The sequence below is a fragment of the Crocodylus siamensis genome, chromosome 2, assembly GCF_052110815.1.
Source record: "Crocodylus siamensis isolate JL-2025a chromosome 2, ASM5211081v1, whole genome shotgun sequence".
Lineage (NCBI taxonomy): Eukaryota > Metazoa > Chordata > Crocodylia > Crocodylidae > Crocodylus > Crocodylus siamensis.
In genome coordinates this window covers 296,924,775-296,949,078 of record NC_143396.1, presented here as the reverse complement: position 1 = coordinate 296,949,078, position 24,304 = coordinate 296,924,775, and the positions used below count along the sequence as shown (strand labels likewise).

Sequence of the window (24,304 nt, the reverse complement as noted above, 5' to 3'; positions counted from 1 at the left end):
GGGTGCCTCATGTCCAGCTGACCCCCTTCCTGGAGCACAACTGCAAGCCTGGGAATAATGCCCTTATCACCCAGAGTTTGGACTCAACTTGGACCTGCGAGCTCTGGGAAACAGAGGGAAATAGTCCTTGAGGGTACTTGACCCATTGCAAGAACTGGGGGTGTTTCCCTCAGTCTGAAGCACAAATAGTGGTCTTCCTTAGTCAGCCAAACCAAGGGGATGCCAAGGCATAATGTAGACCCTCTCCCAATAAGTCTCCCATGCTAGATACAGAGGAGAATTTTATTGGTTACTAGGAGTAGGTTTGGAATAGGGTACAGGGTAGAGCAATACCTTAAAGCAAACAGGGGCATGGTAGCCTTTGATTACACATGTGTGTTACTGCAAATTGTATATCTAGTTAGATCTCAAGTAGCTTACTCTCGAGTATCATCCAGAGGCAGGTGGCGATTCCCTCTGAAGGCAAACAGCTCATTGACCATGAGTTGAGAGAGAGAGAGAGAGTTTCAGATGGTTCAGCTTCTCTGAGAGTTCTCATCATGGCCACTGCCCCTCCTCCTGGGCAGTTCTTCACTTATATAAACCTTATGACCACATTTACCTCATCCAGTGAAGGCCAGCAACTGTTGGATGCCAACCAACCAATTTGAAATGCATCACTGGTTTCCAGGTAGACTGGCAGGGTCTTTATCCCCCTCCCAGTTATGTTGGCATTGCTTATAACAATAGGGAACTTAAGCCCCACCTTCTGTGTGAGGCCAGTCACATAGGCAGAGGGAGCAGGTTTTCCCCCTTCCTCAGGAATGTATCCAGCTCAGGTTACATCTCAGGATTACTGGAAGCAGTTGGGACCAGAGGTGTCTGCTCTCTGCAGTGACCATGGTAACCCTATTGTCAGATAGCAGAGTTTGAGGAGAGACAGAGATGGTATTCTGCCACAGGCCCATATAGGGAGCCCCTGTAATGGCTATAGGGATCACAGACCCAACTGGTGCCATGGTCCTGACCTGAGGGTCCCTGGCTCACGCGAGAGTGTCCAGTCTGTTTCCACTGCTGTCAATGAGAAAAAAGACTCCAAGCCAATGGGAGCAGATGTCTCTGGGCACCTCGGAGGCCCAAGGGTTAGGGCTGGCCAGAGCCCATGGAGGTCAAGGGCAATGATGTAATCAAATGATTAGATGGGTAAATAATTAGGTGGGCAATAAAAACCCACACCCAAAATCTATAATGGGGCAGGCAAGCTTAGAGCCTGCACAAGCCACAGAACAAGTAGCAAGAGGAAGAAGTCAATCTATAGGGACCCCATGGGCAGCAGTTAACTCTGCAGATTGGCACGAAGTAACAGCAGATTGAAATGCCCCAGTGACAACTTCAGCAATGAGCTTCCCCCAACCAGTGCAAGAGCCGAGCCTCGATATCGGCGTGCCGGGGAAAAGCCCGAGACCAGGGCCTCCATCATGTAACCAACCCCCTGGTAACACGAGTCTGTTCCAAGAAAGGGCTTATGCTGTGGCCAGACAGGAGTGGAGAGTGGCATCGCCCAGCCCAGGGGAAGCAGAGGTGAGCAGGCATAAGAAGGAAAGGGTGATATTAGTAAAGAGCAGTACTTCTACTTCAGGGGACTGTGATGAGACGGGGATGGACCCAGGGAAAACTTAGAGATGCAAAAAGCCAGCATCTGCGACAGGAATGGTGTGAATTTGTGCAGACCCGCTCTCTTGAGTCTGACCCTGCCATTGACACTGAGCATCCTATACTCCAGGCAGGCAGTAGACATCACTGGGCCTTACCAGGATTGGGCCTCTGGTGCAGATCCTAGGCACTTCTTGCTGCAAGCAGCTGCATACCCCTCCACCTTAGCTCAGATATGTGACACCTCCATTTGAGAGTCAAACCCTAGAGACTCAAGGGCTTAACACATGAGCAGAGAGAAAGAGCTAAGGCCTTTCATGGCAGCACCGGCGTATACATCATGTCTCACTCTGCTCTCTGTGGTCATCATGGCAATGCCTGAATGGGGATTTCTGGATGTTGCTGCACTATATCAGAAAGTTGTGTTCGAACTTGGAGACAAACAGCACCAAAGATGGCCTAGGGAAGAGGCTGCGGGTTGGTTTGTGTTTGCTTCATGCATTCTCCGTTCTTGTTGCTTTGTAAGAAGCACCTGCCTCTGAAGCTGCTTGGGAAACATCTTTGGCAATGCTTTCCACATTTCCAAACGATCTCTTCCTAAAGATGTAGGAAGGTAGAAATGGAAACACATCTGAGACAGCAAGGTAAACATAAGCATAGCACCATTACATTGAATAATCATAGTCTGGGAACTCAGCAGCCCGGCATGCTTGAACTAAAAGGCTGAACTGGGTGATGCACACCAAAGAAGCTGGTACCTTGACCGTGCTGCCCTCACCACGCTATTCAGACCCTGCCGCAGCTCACACAGAAAGCGTTGTGCACAATGCACCTGGCGTACAAGTGCCAGCTTGACACGAGTCTGCATTTCAAACAGGCAAGCTGCTAAGCAGTGGATGGACTGCAGTGCTCCATCCCGATGAGTACAATTATGTACCTTTCTCTTTGCAGCAAGGATAGCCAAACTGTTATGCTGTGGAGCTAATAATAGATCACCCTGATGTTATGGGTGAAGAGAGACTTCTGCAAGCAGGACCGTCATGGAGCCGGATGGCAAAAGCATTAAACCAGCCCTAGGCGTGCCAAGAAAGATGGGCATTTATAAACTATATGAGACAAAGTGTGAAAGTGTGATGCATAATAGCCTCTAAAACAAGGGCTCTAACCAAGCAGAAGAAACAGACACACGAGCATAATGATAAGAGGCTCAGAATAGCTCATGGGGTCTAATCAAGAGGCCTCGTAGTTTCACAATTTGAATTTCACCCAAAGGTCCCTTCTGGAACAGAGAGCAGCATTTAGCCCCATTTTCAGCTTCAGTAAGTCAAGATAAATGAAAATCAGAGTGCTATCAGTTAACCCCTCAGTCTATAACTGCTTATTAATTTTCAGTTTACCAGGATGATTTTGGTCTGTTACTCACATCTGTAAATACATGAGTGAGTGATTCCAAGGACTGCTAGTATTTAGTACATTATAACTGAATGCTCAGTTCACCCGCTCCCAAACTGTGTGAAGCAACTGGCATCTCTGTCCATGGCAATGCCCTGTTCTTCAGCGTCCCTCGGTCTGCTCTGCCAGCCAAACGAGTGTCTCTTCATCCCTATCAGCCCAGGGGCTCCACCGTGCATGTGGTGAGATCAGGAAACAGCAAAGAAAGGTTCGGACAGGCTCGGGAGTTGCTTTCCAGCCGTCCATGTCTTGGATGCAGGGTTATGAGGACACTTTTGTAGGACTTCGGGGAGTCATGTGAGTTGTCAGGGTGGACCCTGACAATGTTGTTATCTGGCTCCGGTGTGCTGTTTGGGGGTTAGGTGTTGTGGCGGAGTGCCGGGCACCACTTGGGGAGCCGCGGGCTTTGCGGAGCGGGCGAGCGCGCGGCTTGTGGGGCGGGATTGGAGGTAGCTTTATAACTGCCCTTGAGGTTCGCTGAGCTGGCACAAGTAGACGACTTAGAGTAAGTTGTTAGTTTCTTTGTAATAAGTCTACAGGATGTCTGTTGGTTCGCGGGGCTCCAGAGCCAGCCCTTGCGTTGCAGCACTGGAACCAGTCCAAAGCTGGGTGCGGCTGCCGGCTCCTTATGTCCCAGAACTGGTCAACAGCTCATTGAGGTGGGATGTTAGTAGTAGAAGTTATTACAGAGCAGATATAAGGTAAAACAAAAGGTTTTATTCACTCACCTGGCCTCACCGTCTTACGAATAAGAGGGGAGGCCGGCTGGAACGAAGCTGCAGTAAATACAAGTATAGCGAGCATAAATATGCTGTCTAAGCTACGATGAGAGGCAGTCGAGGAGCGGCGTCTCTGATGTTTCTTCAGTTACAGTATGCTGGATACAAGGGGGTCTGTTGGTTCACGGGCTCTGGAGCCAGCCCTTGCGTTGCAGCACTAGAACCAGTCCAATGCTGGGTGCGGCTGCCGGCTCCTTAAGTCCCAGAACTGGTCAACAGCTCATAAATGGGATGTTGAATACAAAACTGTAACACAGTGAGTCGTTGTCGATTGTCGGGTTTTCAAGGCCTTTGTTTTTGCTGGGATACGCCCAGGCGGGGAGGCTGAGAACTGGTCTGCAGGGTGATCAGGCCTGCAGGGTTTTCCAGTTGTCGTCTCTGCTGTTTCCTGATTCTTTGCCTCTTTATAGATGTTGGTTGGACTGCCTCTGTGACACTAACTATGATATAAGCTAAGCATACAGGGATAGGATAGTTTCTTTTACACAGTAATTGCTAGGCAGACTTTCTACCTAAGTTTCGTTTCTGCAGAAATAACACTTCTAGATCAGAAATGAAATTTACAGAATGCGCATGTGTAGCTTAATGCCAGCGGAGAAAAGTACAAAGCGCTCATTTTGATTAACAGTCAAGACTTCAAGGTTACATAAATGTGAGAGTGCCGCGCGGCAGTTATACAGAAAAAAATAAAATAAAATAGTTACAGGTGTTACCAGTCACATCAGGGTGTCTGTGACCGGATGGTCTGTGCATGCTGTCGCGATACTGTTCATGGTGCTGTGCCATTAATGAACTCATCGTTACAAGAAAGAAGCTGCGGGCTTCAGTGCAGAGTGCAGAGCTCAGCCTGGTTTACTGTCACCTAACAAGCCTGGACACCGGGATCCGAGGCCATCCAGTCCGTGGTGCCAGCTGGGTCATTTGCAGGCGTGAATATTAATCCCTAGTCCAGTACAAGGTGCTCATAGTCCCCAGGCCCTGTTTTCTGCATTGATCAAAGCAAACTCCTGTGAATCGCAGACACATCCTGGCTCTCACCTGTTACTAAAACATCTTCAGTGACATCAATCACATCTGACTTCTCACTTATTAGTGCAACCTCTCCCCCAGACAGGGTCACTGGTTTGCCAGGTCACTCTGATCTTCATTGTAGGGCCCTGGACTGGTCTTAATCCTTTCCTATCTGTTGGCATTGGAGGCACCTCTAAAACTGACAAGCTACTTTCCCAGCACTTCCATGCAAGCCATACATAATATGCCTAGTTTTGTTCCTTGGGGCCTACTTCAGCTCATGCTGCTTGCAGGGCCTCTGTGTGATTTGCATGTGCACTGATTGATGGTTGTCTTAATCCCTACTCCAGTGAAGCCTACAGCTTCCATGGGAATTGTATGCCCCATGCCTGGTGCCCTCTTGAGATGTCCTTCTGCAGCTTCACATGGCCCCAGACCACAGGCAGCAGGTGACACCCGGTCTGCCCCTAACCGCTTGGAGAACAGCACTTACTGTCAGTAAATGAAAGAGGTCTGAAGCACCCAGCTTGCAAAAAGGTCCCTTGTTCTCCTGTCCCCTGGCACTTCCCAGTGCCTCCAGGACCACTCCCAGTGCAGCAACCCATGTGCAAAGGCAGACACGGTGGGGTCTGCCAGCACGCATGGTCTTTGCACGGCAGAAGGACCTTTTCCAAAGCAGCCATCTGGGAAGCTGTCAGGGCAGCTGGCTGGCAACCTGTGGTGCTGTCAGGGCTGGTATATCAGAGTGCCTTGCTCTGTCTAACAGGGCAGATGCAGAATATATGCGGCTGTTACAGATCCGACAGTAATAGCAACAGACACGGTGACCGTGCGAGCACACCCGGAGTTTCAGGCCCAGTGGCTGGGAGAGGAGACACCAATACTCCAGGGAAGGAGCTGAGTCGAGTGGGTCATTTTTAATGTAGAATTTTCCCTTTGATGCAGCTAATTTTATTTGCCCCAAGAAATGTCAGTTTGATGAAACAATTCAGTCCTCACAGGCATGGTCAACAATGGATAAACGCCTCATTTTCTAGCAAAGTCAAAAGAGTCGGTTTCTGGGTTCCAAATAAATGAAATCTTTCTTAAGTTGAAACATTGATTTCAAACAAAACCAAACGAAACATAGGTCGGCTCTGATCATGTTTCACTGTTTTAAAGGAGGGGAGGGGGAAAGCAGACTTCCCCAGAGAGAACATTTGAGCGCAGGTTTTTCATCAGTGACTCCTGCCAGGACAGATGCGAGTGTGGTGTCTAGGAAGGCACATCCCTCACTTTCTACCACCTCCTTATGGTTTCTTGCCCACTGATGGTGCTGCGATGGTCCTGGCTGCGAGGAAGAAACCCCCTGCACAATCATGGGTAGCATGCAGGGGTATTTCAATGCACTGGGCGCACAGCTGCCCTTCGTGCCTGCAGCCAAGCTCCCACGCTCTTGGATGCTGTTAGTGCAAAACAACCTGGCATCCCATCGTGCCATCCCGCCCCTGGAGGCCTCTGCATGCCACGTGTGATTCTGCATGGGGTCCTTCCTTGCAGCCAGGACCATTGCAGTGCCGTCAATGGGCGAATAACCATAAGGAGATGCAGTCCTTGGGAGGAGACGTGCAGCCTGTGGGCAGGCTGGTGGGGGCCATTGAACCTGTCTGTAGCTTGCACACACTGCTAGGACTGTTGCTAAGAGCCAGACAGTGTGGACCCTGCCTGCCTGCCCACCCAGGTCTCTGTGAGGACACAGGCAGCTCACACGAGGTAGGCAGGGACTCTTGCCCCAAGTGTCATGCCTGATGAGGAACAGCCCTGTTGTTCCCTTGTCCTGGGTGAGGGCTGTGTGTGCAACATAGCCAGAGAGGGTTGCCAGGCTAGTTAACATTAGTGCAGTGCAGCTCATTAAGAACAGGCTCTGCTGCAATGAGGATGCTTCTGAACAGCAACCTTGTTCTAAGCAATCATCAGGGGGACTGATTTACTTTCCCTACTTGGGTATATTACCATACTTAAGTACTAAGCACCTCTTTGCAAGGTGTTTCCAGGCAATAAATAGCCAGCTGGGAGGAATTAGTATGTCCCAGCTCAAGCAAAGAGCTGTTAACTTCAACCAGTCATTACAGCAGACAGTGCCCTGCCCTAGCCTTAGGTCGCTCTTGTGTTAATAAGGAGACGATGGAAATAATTGCAAGCATATGGACTTCTTATATATGTGATGCTAGTTGCAGGAGCACATGTGGGCAATTCTGTAAAGCAATGTCCTCTGCAGCTTTGGCGGTGGGACTGGGTGAGCTGCCGCTCTGTGTGGCAATGGTGTCTGGGCTGTTGGGGGCTGCCCCAGGCTGGGCTCCCAGGCAGGGATCAGGTGGGGAGCAGAGTACAAACCTCCCCTCCCTGCATTTCTCAGTGCAGCTGCAGCCCTGTGCTGGTACGCACCCACTGATGCAGCTTGCTGGGAGGCTATGAGCCGTGTGGGGGCACAAGCTACTCCAGAGGTTTCTCAGGGGCTCCAGGCCCTCTCCAGAGTAAGCTACTGTTTGCAGGCAAGGCTCAACCCCAGACATTGAAGCCTGAATAGCTGAGGCCCCATATGGCAGGAGAGATACATCATATGCATGTGCATATGCCTATCTTATTCTGTGTAAATAGTCAGCTTCATGGCCAGTGCCTGGAGGTGCTGGTGCCCGAGGCAGGTTCAGGGTTTTCCTCCACATGCACCTGCACATGCAGCACACATCCAGTGGTTTGGTTCAAAAGTGGCAATGGATGGAAATCTCTTCCAACCCAAGAAAAAGCCTTGCCTGTGGCAGGATGGGTTGGGTATGAAAAGCATAGGGGATGCAACCTGCTGGGGAGGGAATCTGAGGGAAGCTTTTCCCTTGGCTTCAGCAGGTGTGCAGCTGAGCTGGTGGGCAGAGCTGGGGTCTCTATCCTGTTCCATAACACTCCTACCCCAGCCTGGCCCAACACCTCTCCAGCCTCCTCTTGGGAGCCCACCAGTGATGGAGAGTTCACAGCTTCTTTGGGCTGCCTGGTCCACCCCCTTCTATTGCTTATGCCTTTCCTTTCAGTGTTTCTGGCACCGTGGTGGCAGGTGCACCAGTGTCCAACACAGCATGAATACATCCCACTTGCTCTCACCTCAAAACCCCTTTTCTCCTGCAGCAGAAAGCGTGCTCCCTGCTTGGTGCTTCTCATGTGATACCTTTCTGCAGTGTCTGCAAGCTACCCTGATGAGAATTACCTCCAAGGCAGCTGTGACCCACATCCTCTCCTGTCGGTGGGATGGGTGCTGTGTGGTGTCCCAGAGAGTCCCAGCCCTGAGTCATTCATCTGCCACATCTCATCTTTTCAACTACGAACAAGAAAAACAGGTGAGGGGATTAGTGGGGGGAGATTTGATAACAAAAACAGCAAACCATATTTTCCTGCTTACCACACACCCCAGAATATAATCATCATCTTACTTTGAAAGACAGAATCAAGAAAGCAGACCTCTTTAACAATTTTTTTCACCTCTATTTTCTTGTGCGGGGACCGGGACTGCCCTACCAAGATTCAGGACGGACTTGGGAGAAACTCCACCAAGCCTAGGGTCAGGGAGGACTGGGTTAGAGAGCTTCTGGAGGGCCTGAGCATGTTCAAATCAGCAGGCCCAGTTGCTTTGTATCCCAGAGTGCTGAGTGAATTGGCTGGGGTTATTGCGGGGCCCCTGGCATGGCTTTACGAGCGCTCGTGGTGCTCTGCCCAGGTGCCGGATGACTGGAAGAGGGCCAACGTGGTCCCCATCTTTAAAAAAGGGAAGAGGGAGGACCCGGGAAAATATAGGCCCATTAGTCTTACTTCAATCCTGGGAAACTCTTTGAGAAGATTATCAAGGAGCACATCTGTGATAAGCCAGCAGCGGGGATGATGCTTAAGGGCAACCAGCATGGGTTCATTAGGGGCAGGTCCTACCAGACCAACCTGATTGCCTTCTACAATCAGGTCACAAAACCACTGGACATAGGCATCGCAGTAGCTGTAGTCTTTATGGACTTCAGGAAGGCGTTTGGCACTGTCTCCCACCCCATGCTCATTAAAAAGCTAGGTAACATTGGTGCCTACACAGTCAGATGGATCGCAAATTGGCTGAGGGGCTGCACCCAGAGAGTGGTGGTGGATGGGTCATATTTGACTTGGAGGGATGTGGGCAGTGGGGTCCCCCAGGGCTCGGTCCTCAGGCCTGCACTGTTCAATTTCTTTATTAGTGACTTGGACGACAGGGTGAAGAGCAGCCTGTTTAAATTCACAGACGACACCAAGATTTGGGGTGAGGTTGGCACGCTATAAGGTAGGGACAGGATACAGCAGGACCTGGACAGGTTACAAGGGTGGGCAAATGAGAATAGGATGGGATTCAATACTGACAAGTGCAAGGTGCTGCACCTGGGTAGTAAGAGCCAGCAGCAGACCTACAGACTGGGGAACTCCCTACTCAAAAGCAAGGTGGCAGAAAGAGATCTTGGAGTCATTATTGACTCCAAGATGAACATGGGCTGACAATGTGAGGACACGGTCAGTAAGGCTAACCGTAACTTGTCGTGCATCCACAGAGGCATCATGAGCATGATCCTCCGCCTCTATGCAGCACTGGTCAGGCCGCAGCTGGAGGACTGCATCCAGTTCTGGGTGCCGCACTTCAGGAGGGACGTGGACAGCATGGAGAGGGTCCAGAGGAGGCCACTCGCATGGTCAGGGGCAGCAGGGCAGGCCCTACGAGGAGAGGCGACGGGACCTGAACCTGTTCAGCCTCCAAAAGAGAAGGCTGAGGGGGGATCTCGTGGCCTGTTACAAACTAGTCAGGGGGGACCAGCAGGGAATGGGAGAGTCCCTGTTCCCCTGAGCATCTCCTGGAGTAACAAGGAACAACAGCCACAAGTTGACTGAGAGTAGATTCAAGCTAGACATCAGGAGGTGCAACTTCACGGTCAGGGCGGCTAGGATCTGGAACCAACTTCTAAGAGAAGTGGTGCTGGCTCCTACCCTGGGGGTCTTTAAGAGGAGGCTCAATGATTACCTAGCTGAGGTAATTTCAGCCCAGTTTTCTCTCCTCCCCAGGGCAGGGGGTCGGACTAGAAGATCTACAAGTTCCCTTCCAACCCTACATCTATAAATCTATGAATCTCTGAAAATATATATATGCTTGAGATATGTTTTTCAAAGCAAGATAATTATTATATTCCGGGCTGTGTGGTATGCAGGAAAATAAAGTTTTATATATATATTAATATCCAGAATTACATCTGCACAAAGCAGGGGCAGAAACTAAGCTTCTGCTGACACCCTCTCTTCCCTGCTTAGCTGTTGCTGGAGACTGGTCTCCATGGGTGGCACTATGATTTTGAAAAGAGATAAAGAGTCTCCAGGGCTGTGAAAGAGGAGAGAGATTGGAGCAGCTACCAGACAGTAAAATTCCCCAAAGAAAGGTTAGTTCAATTAATGAAACATCAAATTCATTAAAAAGGAGAGACAATTCCTAGCCCCTATGGAGTGAAGAACAATGAGCCATTATGTCAACTAACCTGCAGGGCTACCTGAATAATAATGCAACAGCTGCTGAACTCTGGAGCAGGAAACAAAGCTAGGTGCTTTCATTCTGGGCAAAACCTCAACTTTTCTGCTTAAAACATGCACACCCATTTTGGGAGGCCTGATTTGTTGGGAAAACCTGCATGTTTTATGCTAGGTAATATGGTATGTTAGCTGTCAACTAGCAGGTCAGAAGCAGTGATTGCAGCCAACCATCAGCATTGGCATTGCCCACTGGCAGCTCTGGTACCCATGTGATCAAGGGTGACTGTCAGGAGGGTGCTGAAGGAGGATCTCCAAGTGTTTTTGGGAATTTTCCACAGGCAAGACATACCAGGAGAGGGTCAGGGAGCATGAAGATGCTCCTGGGAGATAGGCACTGCTTCTTGACAAGCCTTGTTTGTACCAGTGACTCAGTCCTGACAAGGTACTTGGCATGTTTGAGACAACTGCAAGCCCAAGAAATTGCATGAGGCTTCATGCTTATCCCAGTGAGTTGTCCCCCCATTGCTCCTCACCGGGTCTGCAGACATCCAAACACCATGTTTGAGTGAAGGAGGCTCTGCCCTGAAAAAAAAAACAAGACCTGGAGGCAAATGCAGAGCCCATCATTAATGCATAATAGATGCAACCAACTTTTCCCTTTTCAGACAAATGCCAGCATGAGCAGCAATCTTTAGAAACAGTAAGCACTGTGCGTGTAACAGGTTCATTAGGTAATGGCATTGTGACACTGTTTGCCGTACTGTGATGAATGTTAACAGGGAAGCGATCATAATAGCATGCACTGATCCTGTAGTTTTATCACGCTGCCCTTTTTGACCTGACAAGAAGAGAGGGAGGACATGGCTTGCAGCAAGGGAGACAGTAACACGTTGGGACTAGAAATGTTGCTTTGGAAGCTTAGTCATGCCATGCTTCTTGTTCCTGCAGAAATGGGAAACAAATCCATTCCCCAATCCTTCTCTGTCTTCCATGGCTTTGTTGCATCCTCCCGAGTCATTGGGTGCATCTACATGTCGCCCTATGGTGACATTGTTACTTCACCATGCTTTAGTGCTTCTTTTTGGAAGTACCAAAGCATGGTGTAGTTACCGCCTGGACTGCTCCATACATGTGGTGCATAGTTACGTTTAGCCACTACCTCCCCATAGTGGCATGCTATAATGGGGGAGTGCATTGCTACAGTGGTGTAGATGATCACTATGTGGCCATAGTGGCTGTAGCAACGTAGTGTGACATGCAGATTCGTCCATTCAGGACAAGTTACAGTCCTGTTACTACTTGGACTGCCATCTCAATGACAGGACTGCACCATGCCGAAGCATCACTGAAGAGGAGAAATTTCCTCATGAGCTTCACCTTTATTTTAAAAGAATGAAAGAAATAACAATGCAGTAATATAACAAAGGTCCTGATCCTACTCTCAAGGAAAGCCCCAGTTGACAAAGGCAGAAAAGAGAATGCCTCAGATCTGTAAATAATATAAAACGTTGGCTTTCAATGGGAACTGGCTGACTGGAGCAGCATCTGCCTTGGGGCTCCACTTTGTCTCTGCCTGTCACCCTTCCCCAGTATTTTTGTGGGGGTTGATAGACTTTTGTGCATCTGATTTCTTTCCTTGGTTCGAAGGAGGACAGGTTAGTTTCCTGTTCTCTCTACCCAGCTCAGCCATGAGGAAGACATTTCTGCACTGAGAACTATCACTCTGGACTAATAACAGTGACATGTATACCCAAATCAAGCATGTCTTTTAGCTCTCAAAAATGGATGTCCTCCCCAAGTCTATGCATATTGGCAATTTGTCTTTTATTTGTGTCAGCTTGTGGAGCCCCACAGGAAGTCTGCATGACCAAAGCATTCATAAATTTAGCTCATAAATACTTGGGGGGCAGAATTCCCAACTTGGAACAAAATGTCCCTCATCTCTGCAGTTCCCAGGGGAGGTGCCTCTCTCAATCACCTCTCTGATCCAAGTCTTGCTGAAAGCAGACCTAAAATCAGTGTTCAGCAAGGAGCCCAGCTTTCTTCCTTAGTACTGGTGCAAGTGCTCCTCCTGGCACACTCCATCCCCCGTGTTCGTCCATGAACGTCCCAGGGACACGCACCCCTCACATCTGCACACTTCAGCCCTGGCACAGAACACACGTGGAAACAGGTGCGGCAGTTGGAGCAAATTCCCTACTTCCTTTATCTTCCCTAATTTAAGAATCAGTGCTGCATCCCACTGAAAGCCCAAAGTTGTATATTATTTGCAGATCTTAGGCATTCTCTTTTTTGCCTTTATCAGTTGGGACTTTGCTTAGATAAGGAGGATGGGATTGGGACTTTTGTTATCATATTGCATATTATTTCTTTCTTTCATTTAAAATAAAACCTGGTGGCTTTTTTTCCCCTGACTCTTTGAAATATTCCTTGCTGCCCTTCTTTTCTCCCTAAGCTGATTGTACTCTCCAGGTGTGTTGTCTCATCTCAATTATCTGCCTGATGTTAGAGATTAGGTTTTTGGGGAATATTATACAGAAAGATGTGTTTTAAGTTCTGATTCCTTTTAATCCTTTGTGTTATAGCCTCAGACATTGTGTAGGATTTGCCAGGCAGGAAGTTCCATCAGGCTCATGCTGAGCATTCAGTTTTTTGGCAGCATTTTCCCAATTCTTAATGCAGGTCTCACTTAGACCAGGGCACCGCTGAGTTTAGAAGGTGATCCCCAGATCATTATTCCAGTGGTGCCCACCCATGCTGTTTTCTGCAGTGCCCATGACCTGGTGACAAAGCTCAGTTACAAAGTCAAGGTGCTGTTGATACCCCGATCTAGAGATTCTGACCCCACCCACAGATCCTAACATGTCAAAAATAATGGGCATTGTGTCCATACCTTTCATGCTCCACATTTTCTTCATTTCCTATTAGAACTGATCACATTTGATCTTTATTTTCATTGTCAAGCCAACTTTCTCAATGGAGAGAAAAGAAAAATCCTTTTCCTTCCATCATGTAATGTAAAAAGAATCAATAGCATTGCATCCAAGATGATCAGGGGTCTGGCAGGCAGGACACATGAGGAAAGGCTGAAAGAACTGGGGTTATTTAATCTAAAGAGAGGATGTAGGGGGGAAATTTGATTACAATCTTCCAATACTTGAAGGGTGATGACAGAAAGGATGGAGATGGGCTTTTCTCTGTGACCAGAGGGGACAGGACTGGACACAATGGCCTCAAGCTGCAGTGGGGGAAATGTAGGTTGTGGATTAGGAGGAATTTGCTATCCTTGGAAAATTCAAGAGCAGGTTGGCCAGACATTTGGCTGGGATGTTTAGTGAGGGGTAATTCTGCCTTGAGCAGGGAGCTGAGATAGATGACCTTGTGGGGTCCCTTCCAGCCCAACTTGCCTATGATCCTATGATCCTAAAACCTCCAGCCCTGCTCAGGGCAGTACTCTCCTCACTCCTGCCTCCTCGCTTTTTCCTTTCCCATGGTGCTTGCATTCCTTTCCACCCTGCAGCCTCACTTCAACCACAATGGGATGGGGTCCTCAGTCTTGCCAAGCCCAAGGATGGGTTATCAGCAACTCTCCTGAGAAGTGGAAGTTGTGGGTTCAAACCCTTTGGGGGCTCAGGGAGGTAGATGCCTCGGTGGCCATTTTGCTTTAGTCTGAAATGCCATGTCTCACATGCCTGTAAAGGGTCCTAGGCATTAAGGAGCCTAGATACCTTTGTGGTTGTTGGCTGCTGTATGGGGTAGCAGAGCATCATGGCTTGTGAATGGGGCAGTGTAACAGGGGGGCCTTCTTGGGACCGATTTTCCTGTGGCCCACCCACCTGTTTCTGGGGTAATCACTCACCTTCTTGCCTGCCATGCCTTGTTGTTAATTAATTAATTAATGTTAATTAAGCAGGAGGCTGCCCATTTCTTGCCCCAAAGCCAGGGGGCATTATCTGTGGCTCCATTCCTCCCCTACACTACAGCCCAAGCCCTGCTGATGGCATCCAGCTGTTATCAATATCACCGGCTCCACACTGGGCCCCAGAAACCACCCCACCTAGATCCTCCGTTTAGGCAGTGTATTCCTTCATTCCCAGCTGCATGGCTCCCTGAGCTGCTTCCCCCTTACAGGTGTGGTCCCCCTGGGACCTTTGGCTTTACTGGCCCTGGCCCACCTCCAGGCCAGTCAGAATCCCAGGACCTCAGCTCCGGGCATCCCTTTGTGGTGGGCCCCTGGCCCTTTGACCCTTCTGGTCCTGGCCCCAGCTTGGACCAGTCAGGGGATGTTAAGACAAGTTTTAGTCTATGGCCTGACTACCTCTCTTTCTGGGGTCCACCTTCTAGACCCTACAAAGAGGGTAACCCACTTGGTTGTGTGGGCTAGGAGTTAAGGCGCCCTGACCCACCTTTCACTGGGGTGATAACTGGCCTGGCATTTCCTGGAGGCTCCCGTGCCACTGAGAGCCCAGCCAGGCCACCCACTCCCAGCAGGGGGCAGTTTTAGGTCATGCCCAGGACCAGAAGCCTCCTGACCATCCTCTACAGTTCCTTCCTTACCTCTAGATGATACCAGCAGCCAGATGATGTTGTTGCCTGGCCTCCCAGCAGTGAAATGCTCTGTTTATATGGGCAGCCCTGAATCCAAAATGGCTGCCCTCATCAGGTACCTGCTGGCTGCTGGCTTCTGGCTCTTAAAGTGGCAGGCACCTGCAGTGCCCTGTCACAGGCAACTAAAAGGCAGGCAAGTAGCTCTTGGATATTCCACGGGCAGAATGGGTCCTGGGCCAAGCATCCATCTTATGCCGGTGCTCAAAGCATCAAGCTATTTAATGACAAACACTGTGATCCTTGAAATGAAGAAAGATGCTTCAGTCAATGCAAAGTAGCCACAGCCCCAAATGACCATGCAACAAAGCACAGAAAGTCCATAGCATGGTTTGGCTGTGCTATCCTCGTGCGGCGTGTTGAGATGCCGGATGCGATGGCATGTCAGGTGGCCCATTCTGGCATGGAAACGCCTTCCCACCCATGCCAGCCTTCACATACAGCCTGCAGCGTGCTCTGCATCAGCCCCTCCCAGCCCTGCCCCTTCCCCTGGGTGGATGTAGGCTGCTGTCTAACATGCTGCATCCATCACTGCAGCACCAGGAGACAGCCTCATGTTGCAGGCTTTCAAACTGCATATGAGTTTTCATGCTTAATTTTCTTTACAGGCTTTACCTTCCATACACTCAGCTTCCTCCTCTACTCTCCCCATGCGATGGCACAGCTGGTGCTCTGGTACAGCTCTTGATATCATCCTAAGTGACCTTCTCATCAGAAGTGCCAGCTGAGTAAACATTGTTCGTGGGTGGATATATTATTGGATCAATATTGTCAAGCTACAGGTAATGATAAATGGACCCATGCCAGAACAGCTGGAAGTTTCAAGTGGGGCTTGTCCTGGGCCTACTGAGGTTTAATATGTTGATTAGTATTGTGGAATGCTGGAAGGGAGCGACTCCTGTTCAGCTGTGCAGATGGCACGAAACTGGGCGGGACTGCAACTACGTGAATGGCAGGAGCAGAACTTGGAAGGATCTAGACTAAAGTTCTAGGTTTGGGGGTGCAGGATGAAATTCAGTGAAGACAAATGTAAAGAAGAAAAACTGAAAATAGAAATACAGAATGGGAGATAACTGGGTTGCCACGCTGCTGAGGAGGATCTGGGGAATCACAGGCCCAGCATGAGACCACAATGCAACGTGCTCAGACAAAACTAAATGTAAGTTTGAGCTGTAGCCATAGGTGAACTAGGTGAGGATGTGACCGTGCCGCGGCGAGAGGGCCGCTCCACTCGGCACTGCTGAGGCCTCGTCTGGATGGAGAGTCATGTGCAGTTCTGGATTCAGCATTTTAAGAAGGATCTGGAGATGATCCAGAGGTGGGTGACAACACTAAAGAGGGGTTGGAAGGGAAACCACGTGATAAAAGACTGAGTGTGTCAGGTAGGCTTAGCCTAGAGAAGGGACACTCAAGCAGAGCATAACAGCAGCATTCAAATATTTGAAAGGCTACTGCAAAGAGGAAGAACAACTGTCCCCCTGCACTGCAAAGGGCTCAGCATGGAGCAATGGCTTTAAAGTGCATCAAAGTAGGTTGAGATTAGCACTCAGGAAACACTTTCTTCCTGTTAGACTGCTCAGGAAGTGGCGAGTCCCCTGGGCAAGGGCCTGGGGAAGCCCTGGACAGGGCTGGCTTAGGGATGGTGATCATGCATGGGGTTAGACCAGGTATGTCCCTCCCACCCCCGCACACCCGTTGCTGGTCTCCAACTGGGTTTGGCACATCGTTGTCCACCCGTGTCAGCCTCCCTGCACAGAGCGCATGTGCCGGGAGAAGGAACATGGCAGTTTATCTCTGAGAACTTGGGTTTGCTCTCTCTGTCCTCTCCCAATGGCCTGTTCTAACGTCCCCATGTGTTTCCCCTGCTTTCTTTGCTGAAAATCAAAGACTCTTTCACTTCCTCTCTGGGCCCAACTGCATGTCCACACAACTCCTGCTCAGTGGATTTCTATTATGAAATGTTTCATGATTTATGCATGAATAATTTAAAGCTTGCATTATTAAAGCGTTAATTAACCTTTCCATGGGTGCTTTTTTTTCTGCTTTCATCCCCCCATCTTCAGTTCCCTTTTCAGGTACATGCAGCAGTTTTTTACCAGCAACTTATTCTTTCTGCAGCTGCCTTCAGTTTGACTCTGTCTATAGGGACTGTGGTTATGCTAAGCTGTAGTTGTACTAAGCTATAGTTAAGCTACAGCTCTAAACAGGACCTTGGGAGGAAGAGGCCTCACTGGCTGCGGAATGAGCTGGTAAGAAAGGTAAAAACTAAAAACATACCGATGAGCAAGGACATTGATTCAAAAAAGGAAGTGACAGAAGTAGTATCTGGGTAACTCAAAAAGTAAAAACTTGCTAACAAAGCAGAGATGAAATGAACGGAAGATACAGATGTGGCAAAAGAGACAAGTAGAAATGGACTTCTCAGGGAAATATAGATAAGCACAGGCATGAGACTAGGGCACGCTGAGTATCAATACAGGCGCTATGGGACTTGTTTTACGCAGCACCCTTGGGGAGTGCAGCTGACCCACCGCTTCGCTACCTGTCTTGGCAAGCTGCCCTCGGTCGGTCTCATGGCTAGCAGACCGGCTGCAGCACTGTCCACGTGACGATAACCCTCTTGCAGCTTTTGCTATGGAGGGTGAATTTGAGTTGCTCTTTCAGCATTGCACCTGGGCTCCAGGAGGCCATTTGCAGGCATCGGCCTTTCAGCACAGACAGGCCGGAGCAGCCTGGACACCGAGCAACGGCAGGCAAGAGGCCACACAGCACCACACACCTCAGAACAACACCGTCTTCATCTTATCATCCGTCTCTGTCACTGTCTGTGACAAAGGACATCTCTGCTGTCTTGAGAGGTGACTTAAAGTCTTCCAGGCTTTGCAATTGCTGCCATTTGTGGACCTCCCTCCCCACCTTTTCAAAGAGGGCTATGTCCTGTTCTGGCAGTTTCTCCTGCATCTTCTAGGTAGTCCAGACCCTGTGAGGCACCTGGACTTCTCTCCTTAAATCATACCTGATAACAATGGAAACAAGTGCATGTGGGTGGTCTGCTTGGACAGAGAAAATGCCAGAGATTTTCTCTAGCAAGACATGGGGAAAGCAGCTGATCTGGTCTGGCAAGAAAGGGATTGATTTGACTTTGGGGGAGGTGGGGGTGGAGAATTACCAGTTAAGCTGAACGAATGAGGCAGTAGAGATGGCTTGGGGTGGCACTGAGACATCTTCCCCAGCCATGCAGACCAGGTTGCCTGCTTGGGCCTTGTATCCATCTCCTCCTCTACCTGCTTCACCTGCGACCCCGGCTTATCCACTTGTATGTCAGTGGCTAAGCACCAACATCTCCTTGCAGACAGCAGCACTGGCCACGAGAATCCACTTTCTGCTCAGCTGCGTGCACTTGAGGCTTTGTGCCTGGGACATGCAGCACATGGCAAAATGATTCCTTGTGTCACAGTTAAAATACAACTTGTGAAATGCACCACAACATTTGGGACCATGCTTCCTTCCATCCTTGAGACACGTTTGCTGATTTGGTCTCTCCCCCTTGCCATGCCCCTGACCAGTGGAAACCTCCACCCTGTGAACAGCTTCTTGCCACTGGAAAGCTCCATGCTGTGAGGTGGCTTTTTCTGAACACACGTGTTCATGTCTGTGACAGAGATGACCCTGGGTGATGCATTCAGTGCTGCAGTTGGGGCCTTCCCAGTTTCTCTTACCCTGAACATCTAACCAGTCTTTTCTAACTCTCCTTTTCCCCCGGCAGGCTGGATGGGAAGTGCCTGGTCCGACCACGGGCTGGAGGGTAGTTTCGATCCAGCACCCGGTGCGGGCACAGCGGGCACCTTCCAGCTACATGGAGCGGGCAGAGGGCACTGAGCCCAGCCCCACTGCAGGGGAAGGAGGCTTCACCCAGCACCACCAGGGTGGGGAAGAAACATGACCCAGCTGGGGGAAGGGGGCTTGGCTAAGCCCTACAGTTTCATAGTTTCTAGGGTCGGAAGGGACTTGAGTAGATCATCTAGTCCGACCCCCCGCCATGGCAGGAGGCCTGCAGGGGCAGGAGGCATGGCTGGGCCCATGTGGAGGAAGGGGACATGGCCTGGTCCCGTGGGGGAAAAGGGACCCCCAGCCCAGCCCCGTGGGGGGAAGGGTGCATGGCCTGGCCCCACCTGGGTACACTGGGATTGGGGTTTGGGAATCTGGTGGAGGGGCAGGGAGTTGTAATAATGGCAGCAGCCTCCTTCCACCAAGTTTTCCTACCTGTGGAGAGCCCTGCGAGCCCAATGTGTTGACGCTGAAGCTGCATTTAGCCCATGGGCCAGAGACTGAGTACCCCTGGCTTTGACCCAGGATGTGGCAGCTCTTATTCTCTAAGTGATCTGCCTGGACAGTGATAGTCTGAGCCTGGGCCCATCGTAACCCGTCTCCCGTGCCACCGCAGCAGGCTGGACGGGAGAGTGGCCTGGGTCGGACCATAGTCCTCTCTCACCTGCAGCCTCCAGCACTGAAGGTCCGTGGCTACAGCCTCCGCACGGACGTCTGTATCCTCGGCCTGCCTGTAGTCGCGTGTCTCCAAGAGTCCCCACTCCAACTCATTCTTAATATTGAGAAACAGCAGGAAGAGCTGAAACAGTTTACGGCCTATGAAAAATGCAGAGTGCAGAGGCCAATAACTAGCTCTGAAGTCAGCCAAGTAGCCTGCGCACAAAACGTAGTCTGTGCCCCTGGGCATGTGTGCCTGCTCCAGAATTACAGCCTCACTCAGAAGTCTGCTGCTTAATTGGAGAAAATAGCAGGGTAGGAAAGAAATTGCTTGAATGGCACATGCCAAATAAATCTGGTTCAGAATTCGTTGTTCACAGATTTCATAGACATCAGGGCTGGAAGGGACCTCAGGAGATAATCGAGTCCAGCCCCCTGCCCGAAGGGCAGGAAGTCAGCTGGGGTCATAGGATCCCAGCAAGATAAGCATCCAATTTACTCTTGAAGGTGTTCAATGTAGGTGCTTGAACCACCTCCACTGGCAGACTGCTCCAGACCTTGGGGGCTCGGACAGGAAAGAAATTCTTCCTTATGTCCAGCCTGAAACGGTCTTGCAGGAGTTTGTGACCGTTCGACCTCGTCATCCCTTGGGGCGCTCTGATGAACAGACGTTCCCCCAGATCCTGGTGGTCACCCCTGATAAACTTATAGGTGGCCATCAGATCACCCCTGAGCCTGCGCTTTTCCAGGCTAAAGAGTCCCATGGCTCTCAGCCTGTCGTCGTAAGGTTTGTTTTCCTGACCTCTGATCATGCGCATGGCTCTCCTCTGGACTCTCTCAAGCTTCTCCACATCCTTTTTGAATTGTGGAGCCCAAAACTGGACGCAGTACTCCAGCTGCGGCCTCACCAAGGCCGAGTACAAGGGGAGAATGACATCCCGGGATTTGCTCGAGAAGCATCTATGGATGCACGCCAGCATTTTGGTCGCTTTACTAGCCGCAGCATCGCATTGCAGGCTCATGTTCATCTTGTGGTCAATGATGACCCCCAAGTCTCTTTCTTCTGTAGTGCTAGCCAGGTGTTCCTTCACGAGGTCAGCACTGATGGAGGGTAGGGGATCCCCCTCACCCAGATTACATAGTAAAGTTGTTGTTGCTCTTTCAACCCAAATTGAAAAAGAATAAGGCTTGGTTAAATCTATATGGCTCTTTCCCAAGGAGCGACGACTGACCACGTACAATGAGCTCATTAAAAGACTGTTTCGCACTAGAAAGGACAAATGTCGGTGAAGATGAATTGATTTCCTGTTCCTGTGTATCCAGGTTGAATGATGCAGTACAGATGCTTCTGCTGTATCCACCCTGTAGCCGTGCAATTAATTTCACTTTTTTGTTAGCAACTGATATTGCAAGAAAATGAAGTGTCATCGTTGCCTGAGGTATGCTCTGTATGTGTTCAGTTGGGCAGGATGAAAGATTTCCCATCTCCATTCCACAGCGTTTCCCTTATCTCCAGGAAACAATCATGTCCCAGGCTGTCTCTCAATGGTAAATACCAAATATACGGCAATATTCGCTGGTCTCCATCTCTGTTGCAAGTGAAAGACTCTTCTTTACAGCTGTCATGTCCTGCTGGATTTCCAAGGGTGAGGGAACGAAGCGGTGGAGTGCTATTGCTGTCTCCTTCACCCTAGAAAAGGGGGATAAAAAATGTCCGACAGGGTTTCCTTCCCTTTGCTGACTTGAATCAGCTCTGCAGATACAGGCATTTAATGCACCAAACTCGGTGGGACTGGAACGGGGGAAAGAGCGGAGGGGACAAGACACCCAGGATACTTTAATCAGCACTGTCTATACGGCTGGAGTATCCTAAGGCCATTACACCAAAGTGCTTCTTGGGCAGTGCAAGAGATTTCTATCTGTGTAAATGAAAGAATAGGTGTCTGTCTTGTTAGGCAGGACTTTCTCCCTCTGCTTTCTTCTGACTGAAAGCATCACTAGCATCTGCCAAGGCGCTTTTCCCAATAGATCACCTCCCTGGTCTCTGAGTCCTGCCCTCAAGTGAGGAAGAGACCTCGCCGAGCCATTGGGAATGCGCCAGCACCACCCACGTTCTCCTTGGCCCTCCCATCACTGCAGAAGGTGCAACGCAGGATAAACGGCAGGTCATGGCTCTCATCTTCTTTATCGTTCCAGTAGTATCCATATGAATTTACACAATTCTGTCTCTGCAAATCCTGTGGTAGTCATGACAGGTGGACTTAAGGTGAATATATTTAATTTAAAGGTGAGGATAGTTGAGGTGAAGATCATTTAAAATGCCCAACAACCACATCACCTTTCTCTTTTGATAGGTTTTGCACTAGACCTTTCTGCTGACTGGAACTGGGTAAAACAGAAATATTCTCCCTGAGTAGTTTATTCACTGAAGAATTCAGTTTGGAGATGGCTGAAATTATTCATGAATTCAGGTGAAATTCTAGGGACAGCTTTACTGTAAAAACAGAGACAAAATTTAGAAGAGTCATTATACTTGTTTGTCATAATACATAACACCTGAAACCCGAGATCCTGCTCCTGCCTTTCTTTCAAGGTAATTTGCATCATCACAGATCCTCACAGGTGAGAGGCTCCAGACCGGCTACAAACTAACTGCCCAGAGTTTTCTATCTATAGACTCCTGTGTGAAATCCTATTAAATATGAACTTTCATTTCTACCCATGAGAACTTTTACAATATTTTATCCAGTGCCCTATAAAGGGGGCTTGTACCCAAAAGCTTGCAATTAAAGAAAGTTTTTTGCAACAATCGTGTTGGTCTAATAAAAGATACCACCTCTACTATGAGTCCTGTTTGCTTTAATATTTGTCTGGACACCTGAAATTAAACTATCCAATTTCCGTTGTTGTTTTAAAACAGGGACAAGAATAACATTCAAAATTAAATAAAACATTTAATTTCTGATCAAGCAAAATGTTTCATTTCATCTGAAATGATGAAAACTGAAAAAGAAAAACCCAAAATAAATACATAAACCACTTGATCATGAAAACAGGGTGGGGAAAAAAACAAAGCTCTAATCTTCACCTGTTAATTCTGTCCCAGGGCTCTCTAAATCTAGGAAAATGTATAGCATTTCCCATCCTAATCACACACTTCCTGGGTTTTGATCTGTGCTCTAGATCCTCCTTTATTATATTGCTTGATTTTTTTTTCTCTTAATACTTGCTTTAATACTTTCATGACATTAAATATATCTCCCATTAAACTTAACAGTAGCTAAAACAAAAAACAGAACAGCCTTTACTACCAGGTGACTAATACACAGCTTTCAGGGTAGTCAAAGTATGGTCAGAACCTGCACCAGTAGCAGGGGTCAGACTAGCATAGCCAAATCCGTGCCACTTACGTTTTCATCAAGATCTACTAAGGGTCTCCACTCTGCAGTGCTCTGGCATCATTGCAGTGCAGCTACTCACCAGATCTAGTGGCTATCCCATTTCCCATTCCTTTGGTTTTTATGTTGGGACCCAGCCTTCATTTCTGGGCTTACTCCAGAATTGAGCTGCCCATGCTCTCACCATGAGAAGTGACAAGCAGCTATGAACATCAATTTCCTCCAGGTTAGTTGCTGAGCTCTGAATGAGCACAGGTAGGAGTGAGGCACATTGGGTGGTCTCTAGACACTCTTCATCCCAAAGGCATGTCTACACATGTGATTTAATGTGCATTAGTCTATTTTAATGCACATTAAAGTATCTCTTAAAATGTGCTATGTAGTAAATGCACATTAAGACAAGCTAATGTGCATGTTCCTGGGACCTCACAATGGAGGGCATTTGTACACGCTTGTGCTGCAGTGCTGGGCACTTTTAACACATCAAAAGTGTTTTAGTTCAAAAGCTCACTGTCACCTTACCCTGCACACTGCTGCACATTTTGCTGCTTATACTGCTGCACCTGATGCAGGGCAGTGAGTGTCAGCTCACATGTGGGGCAGACATGGTGGATCTCCATCAAAGCATGACAATGGATGTGTATAAATGCCTGGAGGTACTAGATTTAATGCACATTAACTAAAGCGTGTTAATGCATGTGTAGATATGCCCACAGCCTATTACCAGTTTAGGTGATGGATTAAAACAACAGGGCCTGATTCTGGCCCTCTGTTGCTGCACATCAGTCATGGATTTCCCTAGCACTGTGAGGACTTACACAAGTTGAGGACCCCAAAACAGCCAGGTCAGTGTCAGCCCAGAGTCCCTTCTCTGCCAGGATCCAGTTGCAATAGTGACTGGTGCCACCTGCACTAGAGGAAGGAGTGAGAGCCCTGCCGGGGCGGCTGTGCCATGCTCTAGTAGATTCATAAGCCCAAAGGGATTGTGGTGTCACCTTGACCATTGCCCCACTTAACACAGGCCAGAGACCATCATGCTGTGATGCCAGCTACCCTGTCTCCTGGCCTGGCCAGAGAATGGTTTTGAGAAAGTCATCCAGTGCAGGTATGCAGGCTTCAGGCAATGTAGACCTCCGCCACCACCTGAGCTCAGCCAAAGCCTGCCTTAGAGGAAAGACCACGGGTGAGCTGGAGTGGAGGCCAGATGACCCTCTGAGGAAGAGGATGGTTGATATCTTGGCACAGGAAGGCCTGTGTCCCTCCACACGCCCTTAGGTTTTGTTTTGTGGTGGTATTTTAGCATCTATGAGTGTAAATATTACAAAAGCACTAAATGGATTCTGCCTTTAATGAACAAGCAGCTGTATAATTACAGTGGCATGTTCACACCTCTGTGGT

General features: G+C 49.1%; 1 long non-coding RNA gene across 1 annotated transcript; it reads right to left on the bottom strand.

The window, feature by feature from the left end:
- Positions 1–4,054: 4,054 nt before the first annotated feature.
- Positions 4,055–19,605, bottom strand: LOC149872443 (uncharacterized). The gene is made up of 3 exons (XR_016440628.1): positions 19,516–19,605; positions 8,107–8,217; positions 4,055–4,848 (listed from the first exon to the last, which is right to left on the bottom strand). It is a non-coding gene; the product is annotated as an uncharacterized LOC149872443 (long non-coding RNA).
- Positions 19,606–24,304: the final 4,699 nt, after the last annotated feature.